The sequence below is a fragment of the Lissotriton helveticus genome, chromosome 3_1, assembly GCF_964261635.1.
Source record: "Lissotriton helveticus chromosome 3_1, aLisHel1.1, whole genome shotgun sequence".
NCBI lineage: Eukaryota > Metazoa > Chordata > Amphibia > Caudata > Salamandridae > Lissotriton > Lissotriton helveticus.
The window spans coordinates 291243449-291262646 of NC_136061.1; the positions used below are offsets into that span (position 1 = coordinate 291243449).

The 19198-nt window shown below is 43.2% G+C and overlaps 1 protein-coding gene and 1 long non-coding RNA gene across 3 annotated transcripts in view; one reads left to right on the forward strand and one right to left on the reverse strand.

Moving 5' to 3' along the window:
* LOC144822380 (uncharacterized) overlaps window positions 1-2170 on the forward strand; it is a 67096-nt gene extending 64926 nt beyond the window's left edge. Inside the window, exon 3 of the long non-coding RNA XR_013608609.1 lies at window positions 1155-2170. This is a non-coding gene — a long non-coding RNA (uncharacterized LOC144822380). The remainder of the gene's footprint in view (window positions 1-1154) is intronic.
* LOC144822378 (uncharacterized) overlaps window positions 1-19198 on the reverse strand; it is a 1092528-nt gene that overhangs the window by 676297 nt on the left and 397033 nt on the right. The window lies entirely within an intron of this gene.

A 19198-nucleotide genomic window follows, 5' to 3' on the forward strand; every position in this document is an offset into this window, starting at 1 on the left:
TCCATCCAGGTAAATTTTGGTGTTGATGCCATGCTGGCAAGCCTTGCAGGTCCTGCATTTAAAAAAACCTTTATTGGTTTGCCACCAGGCTGATTTCAATATAGGTTCAGGGTTAGTATCAACTATCTGATCTTTAAGGGACGGTGCCTTACTGTAAGTCATAGATGCCCTGTTTGGAAGAGTGTTACCTATGATAGGGTCACTTCTTACTATGGGCCAAAATGTATTAACCAATCTGTAAATCTCCCGGTGTTGGTTACTAAACCCTGTGATAATTCTGAAAACACCCGAACCAGTTGCTTTGTTGTTACTCGTAGCAGAGTCCACTTCTTGTTGCTTCTTTTTGGTCAATAGGGCTTCCCTAGTTGCCATCATGGATCTATTTTTGGCCTGTTCGATAGTTTGTAGGGAATAGCCTCTTTCAAGGAAATGCTCTGTGCTTTCCCTCTGAGCCCTCTCCAAGTCAGTGGGATTACTACAGATGCGTCTCATCCTCAGCATCTCCCCGTAGGGGATGCTGGAAACGAGATGCATCGGATGTGCACTTGCAGCATGCAATATGCTGTTCCCAGCCGTTGGTTTGCGATGAATTCTGGACTCTAATTTTCCATCGGTAATGTACAATTCTGTATCCAAAAATATATATATAAAACACTTTTGATTGTATTTTGCAATTAAAACTGCGTAAGATATCGTACAAACATGTGCCAATTATCCTCCCCTCCCACGCACATTATACCAATACTTTAAACGTGCAGTAGATCTTGATATATCAGCATCTATAGAGTCCCTCTTTCCCCTGTGTAGTCCTAAAATTTTAATTCACCCTCTCTCGGCCATCGGTTGAGTCCAGGTTCCCCATATTTTTTCATACTTCATGAACCCATGCGCTTTAAACACCAGCTTCTCCATTATTGCACAGATGTTCATCCCATTTACCTATTCCGTCAGTGTGGGGGAGGCGGGTGCGATCTTGTCAGTATCATGCTAGGTCTCTTGACTGTAAATAGTGTATACATTTTTGGTAAATGAATTAACATATATACATGAATTGAATGTAATGAGAATATATGTTCTTGATTATATGAGTTTGTAAATGAATTGTGCAAATCGAAAGCCGATACACGGCTTAATCACTTCCGTTTTTCCTATAGTGGGAATGATGATGAAACACACTCTAAGATGGCCGCCATTTGAACATACATGCAGAAGTGCATCATTTATGTTGATTACAAATGTCAATGACGTTTATGTTAAAACTTTATTTAAAGATCATTTTCAAAAGATGTGCCTAACAGCAAGAAGAAGGCGCAAAGCCGAAACGCGTCCTGTTTTGATTTAACGGATTAATAAACCTGTTTTACTTTCCACGAACGGAGTGCAGTCGGTTCTTTTGGTTTCCTGGCAGAAATTGGAGCATGATATATATATATGTATATATATATATAAAACACTTTTGATTGTATTTTGCAATTAAAACTGCGTAAGATATCGTATAAACATGTGCCAATTATCCTCCCTTCCCACGCGCATTATACCAATACTTTAAACATGCAGTAGATCTTGACATAAGCATGTATAGAGTTCCTCTTTCCCCTGTGTAGTCCTAAAATTTGAATTCACCCCATCTCGGCCATCGGTTGAGTCCAGGTTCCCCATAATTTTTCATACTTCATGAACCCACGGGCTTTAAACACCAGCTTCTCCATTATTGCACAGATGTTCATCCCATTGACCCATTCCGTCAGTGTGGGGGAGGCGGGTGCGATCTTGTCAGTATCATGCTAGGTCTCTTGACTGTAAATAGTGTATACATTTTTGGTAAATGAATTAACATATATACATGAATTGAATGTAATGAGAATATATGTTCTTGATTATATGAGTTTGTAAATGAATTGTGCAAATCGAAAGCAGATACACGGCTTAATCACTTCTGTTTTTCCTATAGTGGGAATGATGATGAAACACACTCTAAGATGGCCGCCATTTGAACATACATGCAGAAGTGCATCATTTATGTTGATTACAAATGTCAATGACGTTGTTTATGTTAAAACTTTATTTAAAGATCATTTTTAAAAGATGTGCCTAAAAGCAAGAAGAAGGCGCGAAGCCGAAACGCATCCTGTTTTGATTTAACGGATTAATAAACCTGTTTTACTTTCCACGAACAGAGTGCAGTCGGTTCTTTTGGTTTCCCGGAAGAAATTGTAGCGTGATATATATATATATATATATATATATATATATATATATATATATATAAAACACTTTTGATTGTATTTTGCAATTAAAACTGCGTAAGATATCGTACAAACATGTGCCAATTATCCTCCCTTCCCACGCACATTATACCAATACTTTAAACGTGCAGTAGATCTTGACATATCAGCATGTATAGAGTCCCTCTTTCCCCTGTGTAGTCCTAAAATTTTAATTCACCCTATCTCGCCCATCGGTTGAGTCCAGGTTCCCCAGATTTTTTCATACTTCATGAACCCACGGGCTTTAAACACCAGCTTCTCCATTATTGCACAGATGTTCATCCCATTGACCCATTCCGTCAGTGTGGGGGAGGCGGGTGCGATCTTGTCAGTATCACGCTAGGTCTCTTTTTGCCACCAAGTTGCCCATGCCAATTAGGGCCCAGGAGCGCCTCCATGATACCCAACAGGATTATTTTAGGGTCTAGGGTAAATCCGCAAACTGTCACTGTTTAGAACTCTGTTGATTGTCATCCAGTATTTGCTAATGGTTGGGCATTCCCAGACAATAAGGTCGAATGTGCACAGCACAGCCTTGCATCTGAGACAGTTAGGGATATCAGCACGGTCCCTCCTCCAGAGGCGGAAAGTACATAGTTGAATTTATGTATGAGGCAAAAGAGGAGCATAGATATAGGTAACATTCTGGGTCCCATTTTTTACTCTACCCATACATCGTCCTCTAGTATTCCTACGTGCAGCTCTCAACTGGCTCGAACTGACTCTAAGGGGTCTGGAAACTATTTATCAATGCTCTATATAGGTGGGAGATACCCCTTACCCAAAGGTTCTAAAGTTAAGTGGCATTGAGGGGGTTGTATTCCGGGATAACAGTAAGTATGTCCCTGTAAGTGTCCAGCTCGTGTCTGAGTTTAAGTAGCTGTAAAATTGTGAGGGATGGAGATACAAATCTGTGGCAAGTTCCAGACATGCCAGAGGGTGGAGATACTGATTAGGTCCCAGGTCGCAAATCCAGGGAGTATCAACGTCTCCGCTAGCCAAGTACACTGCCACAGCAGTGTTGCCGCTGTTACTGTGCTGTTCCATGTAATGTGTTTTACGTTGTTTTGTCAGCAAAGGACCGAGAGCTACGACACTGGGCAGGGAGCACGGGAGGGCCTTGCCGCATAATAAGCTAAGGATACCGTGGGGCCTGATAAGGTCCAACTTCATCCGCAGTGTAGGGTCACCTCTGTGTGCGTAGAGCTAATCCTTGATGGCACTATCTGGGACGCCCAGTAATACATCTTAACATCTGCCCATCCCAGGCCCGCCTCATATGCCGTACAGCAGCACTTCTCGAAAAGAGACTCTGGGGACCTTTCCTGCCTACAGAAATGAGATGACCTTGGCCTACAGCCCGTGAAGACGCTATGTGGCAGCTCACAGGTGTAATTTTGCAGAATATATAAGGGAACACAGGAGGGTTACCATTTTAGAGAGTGCCTGTCGGCCCACCAGGGATAGTGGTAACGACGCCCATACTTTAAATTTGTTTTTAGTTTTGGTCAGGAGTGGAAGTATGATACGTTTCCAGTATTTTGCTTAGAGAGGGAAACAGTTCATTCCTAAGTAGTGAGAAATATCTCCCACTGCATGGCTATTCTGAAAGCTACAACCACAAAACTCAGAGTATGATCTATTAATTTAGCTTGTTAAGTAGATAAACATGGCAGTGTTTATCCTCCCACTCTTCCCAACACTTCATGCTTAAGTGCTGTGGAGCAAGCTGCACATACCTCAACCAACGTCTTGTACATAGGACATACTCCTTCCAACACCCTTCCAATCATGATCTCCGAAAAGGTGCAATCAAAGCACATTGAGGCCTCATTATGGATAAGAAGTGCTTTACAAATGTGACAATGCAATACGATACCCACGCCATCCCCCGTCTACCCACGCAACCTTATTTTCCTGCTTACTTGGCTCTCCCATTCTACCTCCTTGTATCTGTGAACTCCATCTACACTGGTCATGGTAAAAGTGGAATACGGGTGATCTACCGACACCATTTCCATACAAATTTTTAGTAATCCTAGAAAGTGTGTTTGTGATTTTTTTTCTCTTTTATTTATTTACCCTTGGACCCCGGATTTGATAACCGGTCAGTGAGTATTTTTCATACCATTTTCTTCTCTTTGAAATTCAGAAATACCAATTGCCTTAATGTAAAATCTTCATGAAGGATTCTCCAAGAAAGTGTCATGTAATGCTGTTTCAGGCCTGCAGGGCACACAGTCATTACTGGTATCCACCCGGTAGTAGTAATTTATTTAACCTGTGCTATTATTTGTAAAGCACATACGGAATTCCCACAACTATAAATGTCAACATCTTAAAGTTTGTAGAGGAAGACAATTTAAAACAACAGAATTAATACAAGAAAAAATACCTTCATTTGATTTCTCGAAGTGCTTGGCTAGTTTTTTCGAATATTTATTGGTCTTTGTATCGTATCAACCAGACTTTTACATAAATACTGACTCTATTTTTTTAATTTGTGCATGAAGTAGGTTTTTGAACAGACAAAATGTCTTATTCACGTAGAAACAATATGCAGTCGAGATTGATAATTAACTATTCATTGTTAGGAGCTACATTGAGTTATAAAACAAACTATGATAGCTACAAAGGATGAGATTGTTTATTATTAATATTTCATATACTGGGAGACAAAGTTCGATTGAAGTGTGAGAAATCTCCACGTTCAGACCTATACAACGGATGCGTTTACCACCTGCTGCAAGAAAGTGGTAAATGTATTCTTATGCCTCTGGGTAGTGTGGAGGGCGGAGGGCATTGAGGTTTGGGTAATAGGGAAGGTAAAGGTAAGTTTTGCACTGTTCACTCTCCCACCAAAAAAGACAGGGAATGCAGCTTGGATGCTACTGCAGCCAAAACCTCTTGAGATACTGCCGGGCAAAATCATCTTCTGGAAAAATCGGGTCCTGCTGTGTTCCCACAACCGGTAAAACCAGATGCAGGATCACAGGCCCACTCTGAATCATACAGCTGCAAGTCCTCTCCGGTTGACTCATAATCAGGGCCCATATGGCAAAAATGTTAATTGCCATAAAGAATGAACATCCCAAAGGTGAAAGTTTGCTATGAGCTTTCGAAGCATTTTGCTCGCCTTAATGTTTTTGAGAGGCATCCATCTGGGCTGTTGGTTGACCCCCATGAGGTGTATCCATCATATGATGAAGCATTGCTTCTGGATGTAAGTACTCGGTCGGATTCGATCTCTGCGTGCACCTGTTACCATCGAACAGATTACTTTATAAATAGATTATATATATTTGGCAATTGTCGAACAGGAGCCACAGCATTTCGTTAAGTTTTCATACTGCAGCCCTGAGCACATGCATGATGGTTTGCATGATAAATGCAGACTATTTGCCCTTGTTCTGGGCCCCTGTGAAGTTGATATAATTTATTTATAAAACGATGTGTTTGATGGCAGCATATACACCACTTTTTCCAGTCTCAGGTTGCGCATCCTGGGCCAAGGCTTCATCATTGAGCTTAATTAACCTCAAGGTGGACCCCCATAGTCCTACTGTAGGGAAGAAACTAAGAAGGGCCAAATTACTCCAACAGTCAAAACGAAGGTCTAACACTCAGGATTTATAACTGATAGTGCCTCATGACAAATGGCTCAGTAAATTGCATGTTTGTGATATTTATCATACCCAGTATCTAGAGTATGTGGAAAAAACACACACACCTCATTACAGTTTGCTATTTAAATGCTTGCTGAAAAATGGAACATGCGTATTTCAGTACAGTAAGCACTACTAACTGCATGTTATGCCCTATTCCGAGGGCAAAGCTTGTAGTAGCTGATTTTTATTGTACCTGATAAATTCACAGTACATTGCTGTCGGTGTTTATGGGTGTGATAATTATTACACCAAACACTGGACCACTCCTAATGAGGGCTTTAGAGTTTTTGCTGTTCTCCATCAAGTCAACCCACACCTTGCAGTGACCCCATGAGATGCAGAAAAGGCCTTTGACTCCTGAAACCAGCCTAATCTATAATAATGATGTCTGTACAAACACTTATTTACATGGGGATTACAATTTCAAGTGGTGCAGTTTATCTAGCTTGGTCATTATTGGGCGCCATGTGATAAAGATCGGACTTTCAAATTATTTCTGCATTCAATTTTGAAGAGTATAATGTATAAATACTGAGACATGTGGATATTGATTTTATCAACACTAAAATCTGCATGTTATGCCCTATGTTTGATGGATGAATTCAAATTAGGCAATAATCATTATATTTATTCTGAACCACGGGACATTGGATTTTATCTCCTGTCAGGGCAAACCTAATAAATGCTTAGGGGAAACGGATGAGCTGGAGTCAAAGAGAGAGAAAAAAGTGTGAGGAGTTTACTACCTGAAAAGGGACAAATAGGCAACAGTTTTCAATATTGAACAGCTGGCACTGGCTGCTTCTGGCTAAATAGAGAGAAAGGCTAAACAAGCTTTGCCATAGCCAATAGGTCTCGCTTTTGGGACCTTATAAGTATATAGTTATGCAGCACAATATCCTTGGTGCAACAACCTCAACTGTTGCATGGCTAAACACTTGTAAGGTCCCAAAGGCGAGACCTATTGGCTATGTCAATGCTTGTTTAGTATAATAACAAACTAGAAAATGCGCCTTTAATCAACACTTTCTGATTCTTTTTAATCCAGTTAGCCAAATTAAAGCAATTCAAAAGTACATTTGACTGAAAACACCGCTGCCTTCAACCTCGAACAAAGCAGTGGCTTAACAGTGTATACCAGGGAAAAGTTCCCTTGCCCCTTTAGGAATCATTGAGCCAGCACACCGTGCCCAGCAGATAGTCTGCCAGCTATCTATTTTATAAAGGCCAGGTAGGCATCTCTAACCTTGTCTGGGTAAACGTTCTGTAGATTCAAGGGTTACGTTTACAAGACTGTGCTTTGCACGCAACGTCTACTGGGATGAAAACCACAGGGGCTTCTAAAAGCTGGCACCCCACTACATAACTGCCAAGGTTGGCCCCTTCAGTCAGGGTTAACACAATGAGGATGCAGCGGTGTAAAGCAAAATAATGCCTCCCCCTTCCTTGTGTTGGGGAGCCTGTGTTACAATGCCCTCGGTGCATGTTGACTGGGAGACTGAGCCCTATTACATTCGCCCTTCACCTGAAGGTGTTTCAAAACATCCCTCAAAACAGCTTTCGGTTGGAGTCCTACACAGGGAAGCGGCCGAAGAGTGCAGAGTGGGAGGTCCTCCTTGCATCTTAGCGGACTTGCACTACTGCGGGAGGCGGCTCCATATGCTCTTTTGTGTAACTATGCACTTTGGAGTAGTTGTATAGCAAGCAACCAACATCACTTTATAAAACTCCTGAATAAATACACAGTTGCACGGACAGGGGCAAGATGCTCTTTCTGTGAAAGGAGCAGGGAAGATTGATAGACTAACGTCACAAGTCTATTTTTAGTTTCTCTTCCTCTCCCCTTCCAGCCATGTCCAGGCATGCTCAAACATGGCAGCCTTGCGCTTTGGAACAATCGTTTTTGGAAGCTAAGATGTTGCTTGCTCATCTCCATGGCAAAGGCTACATTCTAGCCAAAGTCACCTGTGAGGTGCTCGAATGGGCTTGGGCACTTTGTTTCCTAAATGGTTAATGTATGTATAATTAGTGAAATACACACATGGCGCAATTGTATAATTTGACACAGAATCTTCTGATTTAGCCTAAATTAATTTCAATCGTAAGTGAGTCAAATGTCGAAAAGGGTTCCGTGAAGAATAGCGTCCTCTAATAACAAGGTAGCACCTTGATGGTTCGCCTCAGGGTTGCCCTTTTAATTCCCATACAACTATGTTATTCAACACTCCTGTCATTGTCAAGCTTGCCGCGGGAAATGCTAATTAACACCCACTGCCTGGCAACATTCATATAGTTGCCACAGATTCTTTACAGAAAACCAGGCTGCTGAAAACGAATTTTGTAATAGTAGTTTTGGTATTCTCTACCCGTATCAGAACCAGCTTCAAAAGGAACCGGTTAACAAGGGAGGGCGAGGCTGAGGCAGGCAGTGGAAGGTAGAGTAAAGAAATATAAACAAGCGCGTGCACACGTTAATTACAAACAGATGCCCCTGTGCGCTGCTGCTCGCTCCTGCAAGGCGGATGCCGCCACAAGCATGAGTGCTTGAAAAGAGCAGACCGATTTCTAAAGGTCATCTCCTAGAGCAGTGCATGCGCACTGCCCTAGGCTCGACCGTAAAATGGGGGCATAGTAGGGTAGCAAATTATGGTGGATTGGAAGATTACAGGTTAGAAGAGAGTGTCAGAGGGAGCTGTGGAAAGGCTCGCTCTACAGACATAAGTAAGAGCTACATTTTAGACAGATTGTGGTGAAAAGGGGAAAGGAAAATGGGGGCAGTAAAAGCAAAGAGGAGTAGGAAGAACCAGCAACAGAAAATGATGATCAACTGAGTTTATCAGTTTGGAGGTGAATATAGAAAAGCCAACTGGGGGGCATGAGCGGAGACAAGACAGGGTATGGAGGATGAAGGCAGAGACAATTCAGTAAAGAATCAGATAAGATGCAGAGATAGAACAAATGAGTTCCTGCTAGTAGCATTGTTTGGCATGTAAGAGAATAGTCTCATAACAGCTGATGGAACATAAAACAGCAAGTTCAGAGGGGAAACAATGTTTTTTTCTGAAGGGAAACGGAGTTATGGGCTAGTGAGAATGCACTTGTAATTTATGGTCAAGGAAAAGGAACAAAGGTGGACAAGGTGAATATCAGTCAAAAGAGACTGCACATAACTGAAATGTCGCGGCAGGTTCAGAGTAAAGGAATTCAAATGAGTCTGGGAAATGAAGAGATTAAAGAGATATAGAGGAAATCAAATCAGGGATATAGAGAAATTGGAGGTCATAACAAGGAAGGTGTGAGGAAGCTGAGAGGAAAAGTGTGGAACAATGGTACAAAAACATTATATATAGGGCATAAATATTGTGACAGAAACATTAATGACCATAATATCAACTTTCTTTATCCCCATTGTAAATAACAATATTGACTACAAACAAAATAAAATAATACAGAGAATACAAATATTGACTACACCCTAAAACAAAAGTAAAATGTTGCTAAACAGCATTTGAACACCTGTATCGTAAAAATAATTAAACAATATAACTTAAAACATAAAATAATATAATACAGCACAAAATAAATCGTAAGGTCATGAAATTAGTAGCATGAATACAAAGTTTTTGGCATCTTCCTTATTTGGTTGAACCTAAAAAGAAAATTACACTTACCTAGGACTGAAACCAATCATGTGCAAAACCAAAATGGTTAACAAATAGGAAAACAGAACTCATCAAAAAAGTTTAAATATAGAACATGAGAAACACCAAAACAGCTACACATGTAGCCAACTTCAAAGTTAGCCCACTTCATAGCCCTCCAGCAACTACACCATTAATCTACACGAGGAAAAGGACTGTCATAAGTAAGTGTAGAGACTCTTTACAAACTTAAAGTATAATGCAAACAATTAATTCGCAATATTACCAAAAAATTTGAAACCACTATTAATCAAGTGTTATTTGTATGTGTCCTTAATACAGAACTGGACTTTTACAATATGAAACATCAACCTGACAAAGAAGCAAAAAATCTGAAGCACTGCACTACCAAAACCAAGTAAAAAACGAACACAAATATAGAAAATGTAAAATGTAAAAAAATAATCACTCTACCAGTACAAAGGAGGACATGCTAGACAAAGCCAAACGCCAGAGGGAAAATGGAATGGATTTGAGAAAGAGCGAGAAAAATACACTGCAAGCCTAGGTCATCTTTGGTACGGCTCTCTCAAATGTTACGTCTCTTGTTGCTGCATGGGTATCGACTGAGACGGTAATAGAAAGATTTGCTAATCAGGTAAAGTATATGCAATGGTTTAGCACTGATGAAAAGTTCACGATAAGTAAATAGTAAGTCGATATGCTCACCGGCTTACGAAAGGCAGGCCACAGTGATCGTAAGCCAAGCTGGAGCGAAGTTGGCAAGTTCAAAATTCAGGAAATGGATTCTTCTGAAAAGGGAAAGATAATGTGGAGAACACAGAAATATGACAAAGCCAAAACAAGATCCAAAGAGCAAGGTCAACATGACAGGCAAAGAGGTCAGAGCACCAAGGAACACTAAAAGGGAACAATAACAAAGGTGGGGGACCAGAAACAATGAACAAACTAACAGGAGTAAGTAAGCCAATATGAACACGAAAAGTTGTCTGGCAGCTTCCTAAAGCCTTCAAGTTGTAAAATACTGCAGCGGCCAGGGGCGCTACAGAGCTCAGCAGCAAGATAGCTGCCGCTAAGTGAAGCTCTGTGGGGCGGGGAGCTTAATCAATTGTTTATCCTGCAGGTAGCGGGGACTACAATCCTTTTACAAGGCTGTTGCTATTCCTAAATGCCTCCCGTCGCGGTCTGACTGCCTATTTTGGAGACCAGAACGGCAGCCACTTGAATTTCCTGGGACGTCACTTTGCGGCCTAGCTGGGTCTGGAGGAATGCACTGCAAGGGCAAAGCGGTTGGCTCTGCCCCTCTACCTGAGGCCTGTGAGTTTCGTGTGTGGCGGACTGCTGGAGCAGAAACTGTTGGGCACAGTGCTGTCCCCCCATGCTGAAGATGACACAAGGCACCTACGGGGAGGTGCTTCCGGTGCCGGCCGCCGCCTAGTCGGATAGTAACCATGTGTGCTTGAGGCTTGTAACCAGTGACCGCCAGGTGAGGTGCAATTGCGGGGGCTGTTTGCCTGGTTTCACCCGATTGTTGTGCTCCTTGTCATGAGAGGGGAGCAGGGTGCTCTGGGGGACCCTTGACACAGCTGGGCACTCTCCTGGACACACTGGGGGTACCCCAAAGTCATCCTGGGGAACCTGGCCTGATGACACCGGTCAGCTCATTTTTGACGGCTCTGCGTGGAGGGTGCTGCCATCGCTGTGTAGCTGGGTCTACTAGTGCCCCCCAGCGGGTGACCCCTGGGCAGTGGTGGGACCCTCGCTGTGATGGCTGTGGGCACCTTGGACTTACAGGACCTCCTTCTCCTAGTATGCCTAGCAACTCTCTAAGTAACTGGCAAAAAAATCATCATTGAACTTTGTGCTTTGAAGTGCTGCAGGCTTGGAAACAAAGGCCTGCAGGGCGCACAGGAGCTGTGCCTGCTCGTGCCCCCCGATGACTGACTATTGGGGAGTGGCAGGAGTGGCAGGACCCTGACCACTACATTTCTTGGCTCACCAGATTTGGCAATTCTGCGACATGTGTTTCCTTACATGTGACCCACGGAGATCTACAACCTTCACTATGGGCAAAAGTGATAATAAACAAGCCTAACTGTTGTTTTAAACTCAGCACCTTATACGTACAGCAAACCTGGATTAGGGAACCGGGTGCAGGAGGCACAGGAGAATGGAGCTGCTCAGGACATAAAATTAATGTTCATGGACCTTAAACATATCGTGAAAACCACTGATTCCAAAATTTACCTCCTCACTACTAGATTCAACCGGCTCAAGGAAAAGAAGGATAAACATGAGTAGTGCTTAGACCAACTGGAGTGCCGCACGTCCGACACTGAGGATGTGCACACATCCTAAAAATGAATATCTGGAGGTGCTCTCTCAACAAAACAACTTGCGTATCGTTGGTGTCCCTGAATCCACAGCCATGAACAGGATGGAAACTTATGACGAAACCATGCTTAAGGGACTGTTTATTGTGGAGTGAGCACTTCGATTCCTGGGCATGGCCTACTGGTGTTTGTCCCTACTCAAACTACAGGCATTGGCACTAATGGCGGAGGCTTTGGTGTCTCCTTGGACATGAGGTGCCCCGTGAGGTCCTCAATGATGGTGGAGCGGTGCACTGATCTATTTATAATTTCCCCTCTCACACCTTCCACAGTCATCCAGCTGCATCGTGGCTGGGTGTACCCCTGGCCCTCTTGGCGTCCACCTGGGATGATTCCCTTTATACTTATATGCTCTTGGTATGCTCATTCGGATGGGGGGAGGGAGCTGGAAATTAGACTAGTTGGCAGAGTTAAAATGAGTGGGAGGGGGTAGGTGTTGAGAGGTTTGTTTATTGCTTCCTTTTCCAAAGTTGTTTTCCCCCATTTTAGTCATACAGTCATCAATTGCAATTGGTACATCTGCTCCTTGGGTGAAATGTACAGACCACTGAGCATTCACCCCTGACACTCAATGACCACTATTAACTGTTTCACCTGGAAATGTGCGGAGGCCTGATGGTCAGTGAAAAATGCGGCTGGTGCTTGCGTACATGCAAATACATCAAATAGACAAATGCTTGCTACAGGAGCTACACTTGATTGAAATTTAACATGATGAATGCTGACTGCTCCTGACTATATGTGGGATGGATCGCTGAGGCTCACATCTCCATCTATTCTAATCATGCGCGCTGGATACCTATACTCCTTCGGAAGATGTTGCCTTGGTACACCGGTCAGGTGCTATACAATACACATGGCAGGTTTGTCATTCTGGCGGGGAAGCTGCAAAGGTACCCTGTTATACTATCCTCGATATATGGTTCAAATGTAGACAACCCTGCCTTCTTCACTGAGCTATGGCTTCTGATGGCCACTATGGACCCAGGCATGGTAATTTGAGGAGGGGACTTCAATGTGATCCTAGATGAGCTCATAGATAGTTCGACTACGCCCAGGAAATGTTGCACAATTGCACACTCTGATAGTGGATAACGATCTTACAAACATTTGGTGACATCAGTATAGCTCCAGCACAGAGGCTACATGAAACACTTCCACGCACAACACCCAAACTTGACTAAGTAGCAACTTCCTGTGTCTCATTAAATTGCTTTACATGCAGCCTTTCTGTCTGCGCGTTATCAGGGCTACCACTCCTCACTTTGCAATATCAAGGGGAACCCGGCAGGGATGCCCCCTGTTGCCCATACTATTTGCCGTTGCAGTGGAGCCCTTGGCCTCCAAATTAAGGCACCGCCATCTTATTGAGGGCTTGCTTTTACCCCAGGAGAATCCTGGTCGCTATGTATGCAGACGATTCCTCTTTGTATATTCATGACCCCAAAACCAATATTGTTCATATCATCTGGAAAATTATTCACTTTGGTGGACATGCCCAGAATGAAAATCATCTGGTCCAAATCTGTGATATTTCCGCTTACCCCAGCCATGCAACCCTTTAACTCTGAGTTCCCCCTGCAGTGGGCTAAGGCACCTGTGCGATACCTAGGAATCTGGCTCAGCAGAGACATGGATGATCTCTGTGGGGGGGGCAAACTATGATAGACTGATGACGTGGTTGGTGGACTGAGTGCTGGTGTGAACAAGAATACCGCTGTCCCTCATGGGAAGAGTTGCTATTGCTAAAATTGTGGCGCTCCCAACATGTCTGTACTTATTCATCAACCTCCCACTCCACACATTCACCAACTACTGATCTTTCGTTGGTAAAGAAGTGTTCCCCCATCTCTGGGCTATGACTAGTCCGGCTGCTAGCAAGAGAAGGGCTATTAATTTTTCTTCCGTTCGAGACAGAGAGGGTAGCTCGTTCACTTCCATATTGCCAAGAAGCACTTTTTGAGGCATTCTGGGTAATTCAATGTTTGTGATTCCCTTCACGAATTCCAAAACTTGGCTTCAGAATGGCTGGATTTTTAGGCAGTTCCATCACATTTGTATATAAGTCCCTCTTGCAGAGCATCCCTTCCCTCAACTATCAATGGCATTACATATTGCTTTCAGATGGACTGGGCGCAACTACCACCACATCATTATTTTAAATGCACTTGCCCTGTATTGAAGACAAAGGAAACATTTTGCGGCCCTGACCCAGATTTGTATCTAGTTCGCATCAGTCAGTGAGAGGGCAAGGTCCTTTGACCATTGTCTTATGTATGCTAGTTTTGTTAGAGGAATAGATCTGTCAAGGGAGTGGAAAAGACGGCTGAGAGCTTTGTTAGTGTCCCCATCTGTCAACATATCCTTCATCCCAGCAATCTCTCTTGCCCCTTATTCCCTCACTTACGAGTGCCTTGCCCAATTTAGTAATTTGTAAATGCAATAAAGATCTTTGGGCCTTAACTTAAAAACCTTTGGCGCACTGGTCTCTGATCTCCAGGATGCCATTTGAGGATAGCTGGCCGAGACATAATGCATTGCCTCTTTTCCACGTTTGGATCCTTAAACAGGATATCTAAAAGGGGCGGTACATTACAGCGGTAGAGTTTAATAGTGCTAAGAGGGATCGCAACCCCCAGATAGTCAATCCTGATTGATACAATTTGTAGCTGGTAATTGGAGGCAGTTTTTTTACTGTCCTTCCGGTTCTTCGCCATCCCCAACGCTTTAGACTTATAGTGATTAATCTTGAAGCCTGACACCTGGTGAAAATGATCTAATTCCCCGAGCAATGCAGAAAGGGACGTGGCAGGGTTGGTTATGTAGCATAGGATATCATTGGCATATATCACCTGTCGTTTCCCCATCTCTAGGAACGTAATTTTAGGTTGGCCTGAAAATTTTGAAACCGAGGTTCCAAAGTCAAAGGGTATATCATAGGTGAAAGGGGACAGCGGAAGAACTAGCACATCCCCATGGTCATTCTTATCGAATAGGAAAGATTAGGTTGTATTCATATTCTTTGGAGGGCCTCACATAGTTTGCCACTATTAAGACCTTCATCTGAGGACCTAGTGTCGTATTGTCTAAAGTTTTGGTAAAAAGGTCCAGTCAACTTGATCAAATGCCTTCTCCGCAGCAAGGAAGAGCAGAAGGATCTGAGACGGTGTGCTCACTGCCTAGTCTATCACATTTGCTGCGAGCCTTATGTTATCTCTTGTTTGGTGTTTCTGATGAACTCCGACGGATATGGGGATTTCAGCTCCAGCCACATTCTCTAGCCTATGGGTCAATATTTTTGTATAAATCTTGACATCTTTATTGAGGAGGCCTATAGGTGGTAAGCCCCACATACCTTTATGTAGGTCTTTACCTAGCTTCACTATTAGGATTAAAACGGATTCCATCATTGATGGGGTAACCTCCTGTGTGGTCATAAGGGAGTTAAAGGTCTTTGTCAGATATGGGGACAGGAGCTTAGCAAAAGCTTAATAAAACGAGCTAGAGAATCCACCTGGACCCAGCGCCTTGTTATTAGGGATCATTTTTATGGCATACAGTACCTCCCCCTCCAATATTGGCCTGTCTCATTCCTCTTCGAGTATGGCATCAATGTCTAGAAAGTGTACCTCAGAGAGGTATTCATCTCGCTTCTCTCTACTCCCCTACACAGTTCTGCATAGTATTCAGTAAAACCTCCATTATTTTCTGGGCATTGGAGCAGTATTTTCTATTGCTATCTCTTATGGAGGATATATGATTCCTAGTACTTAGTATGCGTAATTTATGTGCATAAAGCTTATCGGCCTTATCGCCTCGCTCATAGTATAGCTGCTTTGTTTCCAAGAGTTTGCGGGCAGCATTTGGTCATGACAGCTTCTAGTTCCCTGCTAGCTATGCACAAGGCTTTTTGCGTCTTCTTATTACATGAGTGTTTAAATTCTAATTCTAATTTTTGTATTTCAGGCTCTACATCTAACCTATTTGACTTAGCTAGTCAGAGAAAGGTGGCTGTATGGCTAATATTTTCCCCCGATCACTGCTTTTACAGCGTCACATAACGTGGCATGAGTAATTTCCTCTGCAACATTCTCTTTAAAGCAATTTTCTAGGGCATCCTTCATATTTTTTCTGAGGACAGGGTCTCGTAAAGCTATTTTGTTCATCTTCCATACTCTACTGGGAATAAGGTTTGATGGGGGGTCAACAAGAGCGTGACATATACTGGGACATGATCAGACAGAACCTGTGCCCCTATCTCTGAAGATTCTGCTCAACAGTGCACAGAAGGAGCAACAATAATATATTGAATCCAGGAGTGAGACTAGTCTACATGGGAGCAGAATGTATAATTGTTGTCTCTCTCGTGTTGGAACCACGAGATGTCTATTAATTGTAAGGTCCTCAAGGCCATGTGTCATAGATGGTGGGGTGTTTAACGTCTGTCATGAGGTTTGAGACCTGTCCGGGGTAGGGTTAAGATCCACGATAAAGTCTCCTCCCAAATCTCATGTTTGTAAATTTATGGCTGGATGTAAAGGGAAACAGCCATAAGTAAAATTGTTCCCCATGGTCTTTTGCTCCATATACAGACTCCATAGTAATGCGTCTACTCACTATCATCCCATTGACTACTATTGCCCTCTCCCTTGAAGTTTCTATGAATCGTGTCTACTTGCAATGGGGTTGCGGACCCAACTAGAATAGATACTCCCCTTGTTTTGGTTCTGTGCATTAGAATAAAATTGTTGTGGGAAATATCTGGATTGGCACCTCTTAATGTCCCCCACCAGGAGATGCATCTTCTGTAGGAAGACCAGATGTACATCTACTTTTTAGCCAGTGAAGTAAAGATTTCCTCTGCGCCGCCAGAAAGCCTTGATTGTTTAGGGTGACTACAGTCAGGATTGGTCTCTCACAATGCATGAAGAAAATGGAAAAAGGGCCAGGTACCGTCTATCAGCCCCTAACTGCCTAAACATTCCATGCACTGTTATATCTGTCTCTCCACATGACCTCATGTATTGAAATTATTAGCTTGGCCATAAGTACAAACAAACAATATAACAGAATACTAATCAAATTAATAAAGCAACACATTTCGGAAGGTGTCTCCAGGGTTCTGGTTCCCCCACCATGCTTCAACTCACCCCATAGTCTCCGGAAATCTTCCCTTCTCCTTCATGTGTAGAATTTTGGTCATTCCCCCCCATAGTCGGGCTAGCTTCTCCTGTTGAGAGCTTCACCATTTTCCCTTTCCACACCCTGCCAACCCCCATTTAATAAACAAACAACATAATAAGCAAGGCAGGTTACTCTTTGTCAGCACAAAGTCCTAAAGGATAGGTCAAGCCACCATCAGGTCCCCGTTGGTGTGGGACCCTGCCAACACTGCCATAAGGAGCCCATCATTTCCCACTGCAGCAAGAGATTATGTCACCACCTAGAGATCTTCTTTAGGTCCTTTTGTTCCTCCAAGGGGGGACCACCTTGGTGGGAACTTGCCTCTTTCCATGTATTTGTCTCATATCTCTTCCTGCTGGGAAGTTCTATGGAGGAGCACGGTCGTTCACAAGCCGTGCTGCGTGCATCCTTATGTCTGGATTTGCTAGTTTCTTGTTGGCGCCACGTCGGTTTCAGTTTCTCCAAACTGTTACATCTGGCGTCCAGGGTTCAATTCCCGACGCGGCAGGGTCTTGGGCTCAATGTCCACGGACTCGATAATTCTCGCCTAGGTGCGTACTCTAATCATGGGTCCCACTCTGCAACTCTGGGCAATAGCTTGCTTAATCTCCACAACGGCCCCGAAAGCGCTAGGAGGCCTGGCCTCACCTTGGAGGTGCCCAGTAAGGGGCATCTCACAGGGAAAGCCAGGAAGGGTTCCACAGCGGTATACAGCGCCAAGATACCTTCTAGGTGATAGTGCGCTTTACAAGTATACACACATTTACATTTACATGGAGCTCATTTCATTGCCTTTTCTCTCCACATGTGTAATCGTTCCCAAAATCCATGCCTTCCTTGGATTGCTTCTTTGGTTGCAGTAATGTTAGTGATTATGCCCAGAGCAGACTGTGCGCACACGCACCCCTCTCGGGCTTGTCTGCATGTAGCTCATTTCATTGCCTTTTCTCTCCATATGTCTCTCCACTTCTGATCCCACTTCTAGGCGGTTTCGACTGTAATAGTGGGGACCGGACTGTCTAAAGCGGATATGAGCTCATGCATCCCTCACACACAAGCTGAGGGATCCAATTTTCGCAAGCAATTAAAAATTTGGCTATTTAATCAATAATTCTAATCTAGGTTTTCAGAGTTTCTCTCAGGGCCTGCGCTGGGAAACCCTTGTTGGGTAGCTGTGCGCATTAGAAAAATAAATTAACAGAACATAACATAACATGCTTAATTTGCTGCATAATTTATCTCCTCGCGGTTCCATTTAATCCATGCTTTCTCCCATCGTTACTGTTTTATCGTCACTCTATTCCTCCTTCTTTCCCCTTCTATGTCTCCCTCTCACTGCTCTAGTTCAGGGTCTGATGATGAAAAATAAGTCTAGGTTCCCTAGAATGAATGCCAGTAGGCCCCATGTTCAACCACCAGCTCAAATAAGCCCTGCCTAAATACTTCACCACCATATTGTCTGGATAGTTTGCCATTGTAAATCCCCTCTTGAAATACTGCTTAAAAAGCGACAGTCACGCGTTTCATGGTATATGGCTGTGCTTTACGCATACACATGCATGACCTCATCATACAGGAGACGGAAAGAAGTGAGTGAGTGAATGCTCTAAAAAAAACAATCTGACTTAGTAAAGAAGCGCAACTATTAGTAGAAGCAAATATCACTTGAGCTCACGGGGCCGGTGAATGCCCTTGTTGCCCCTAGATCGGGCCGTAAACAGCTGGCCAAAACATTAAACAGAATGCGATGTAGAATTCCCAAAATACTATATTTTCAGAATAGTTTGGTATACTATTCTGTCAATTCCACCAGTTCTATCCTTTCTGTGCATCTACAGAGCGTCATAACCTCGTCCCATGCAGTGTTTGCAAATCTGACAAACGTATGGGCATAATAAAAGTATGTCACAGGTATATGACAACGAGGATTGCGTGTTGTCTGCGGCATTGCATCTGTTCAGCATCAAGAATTGCACCTAGCTGCAACCTCTAAATGTCTCTCTAAATCTCTCTCCCTCATTCTC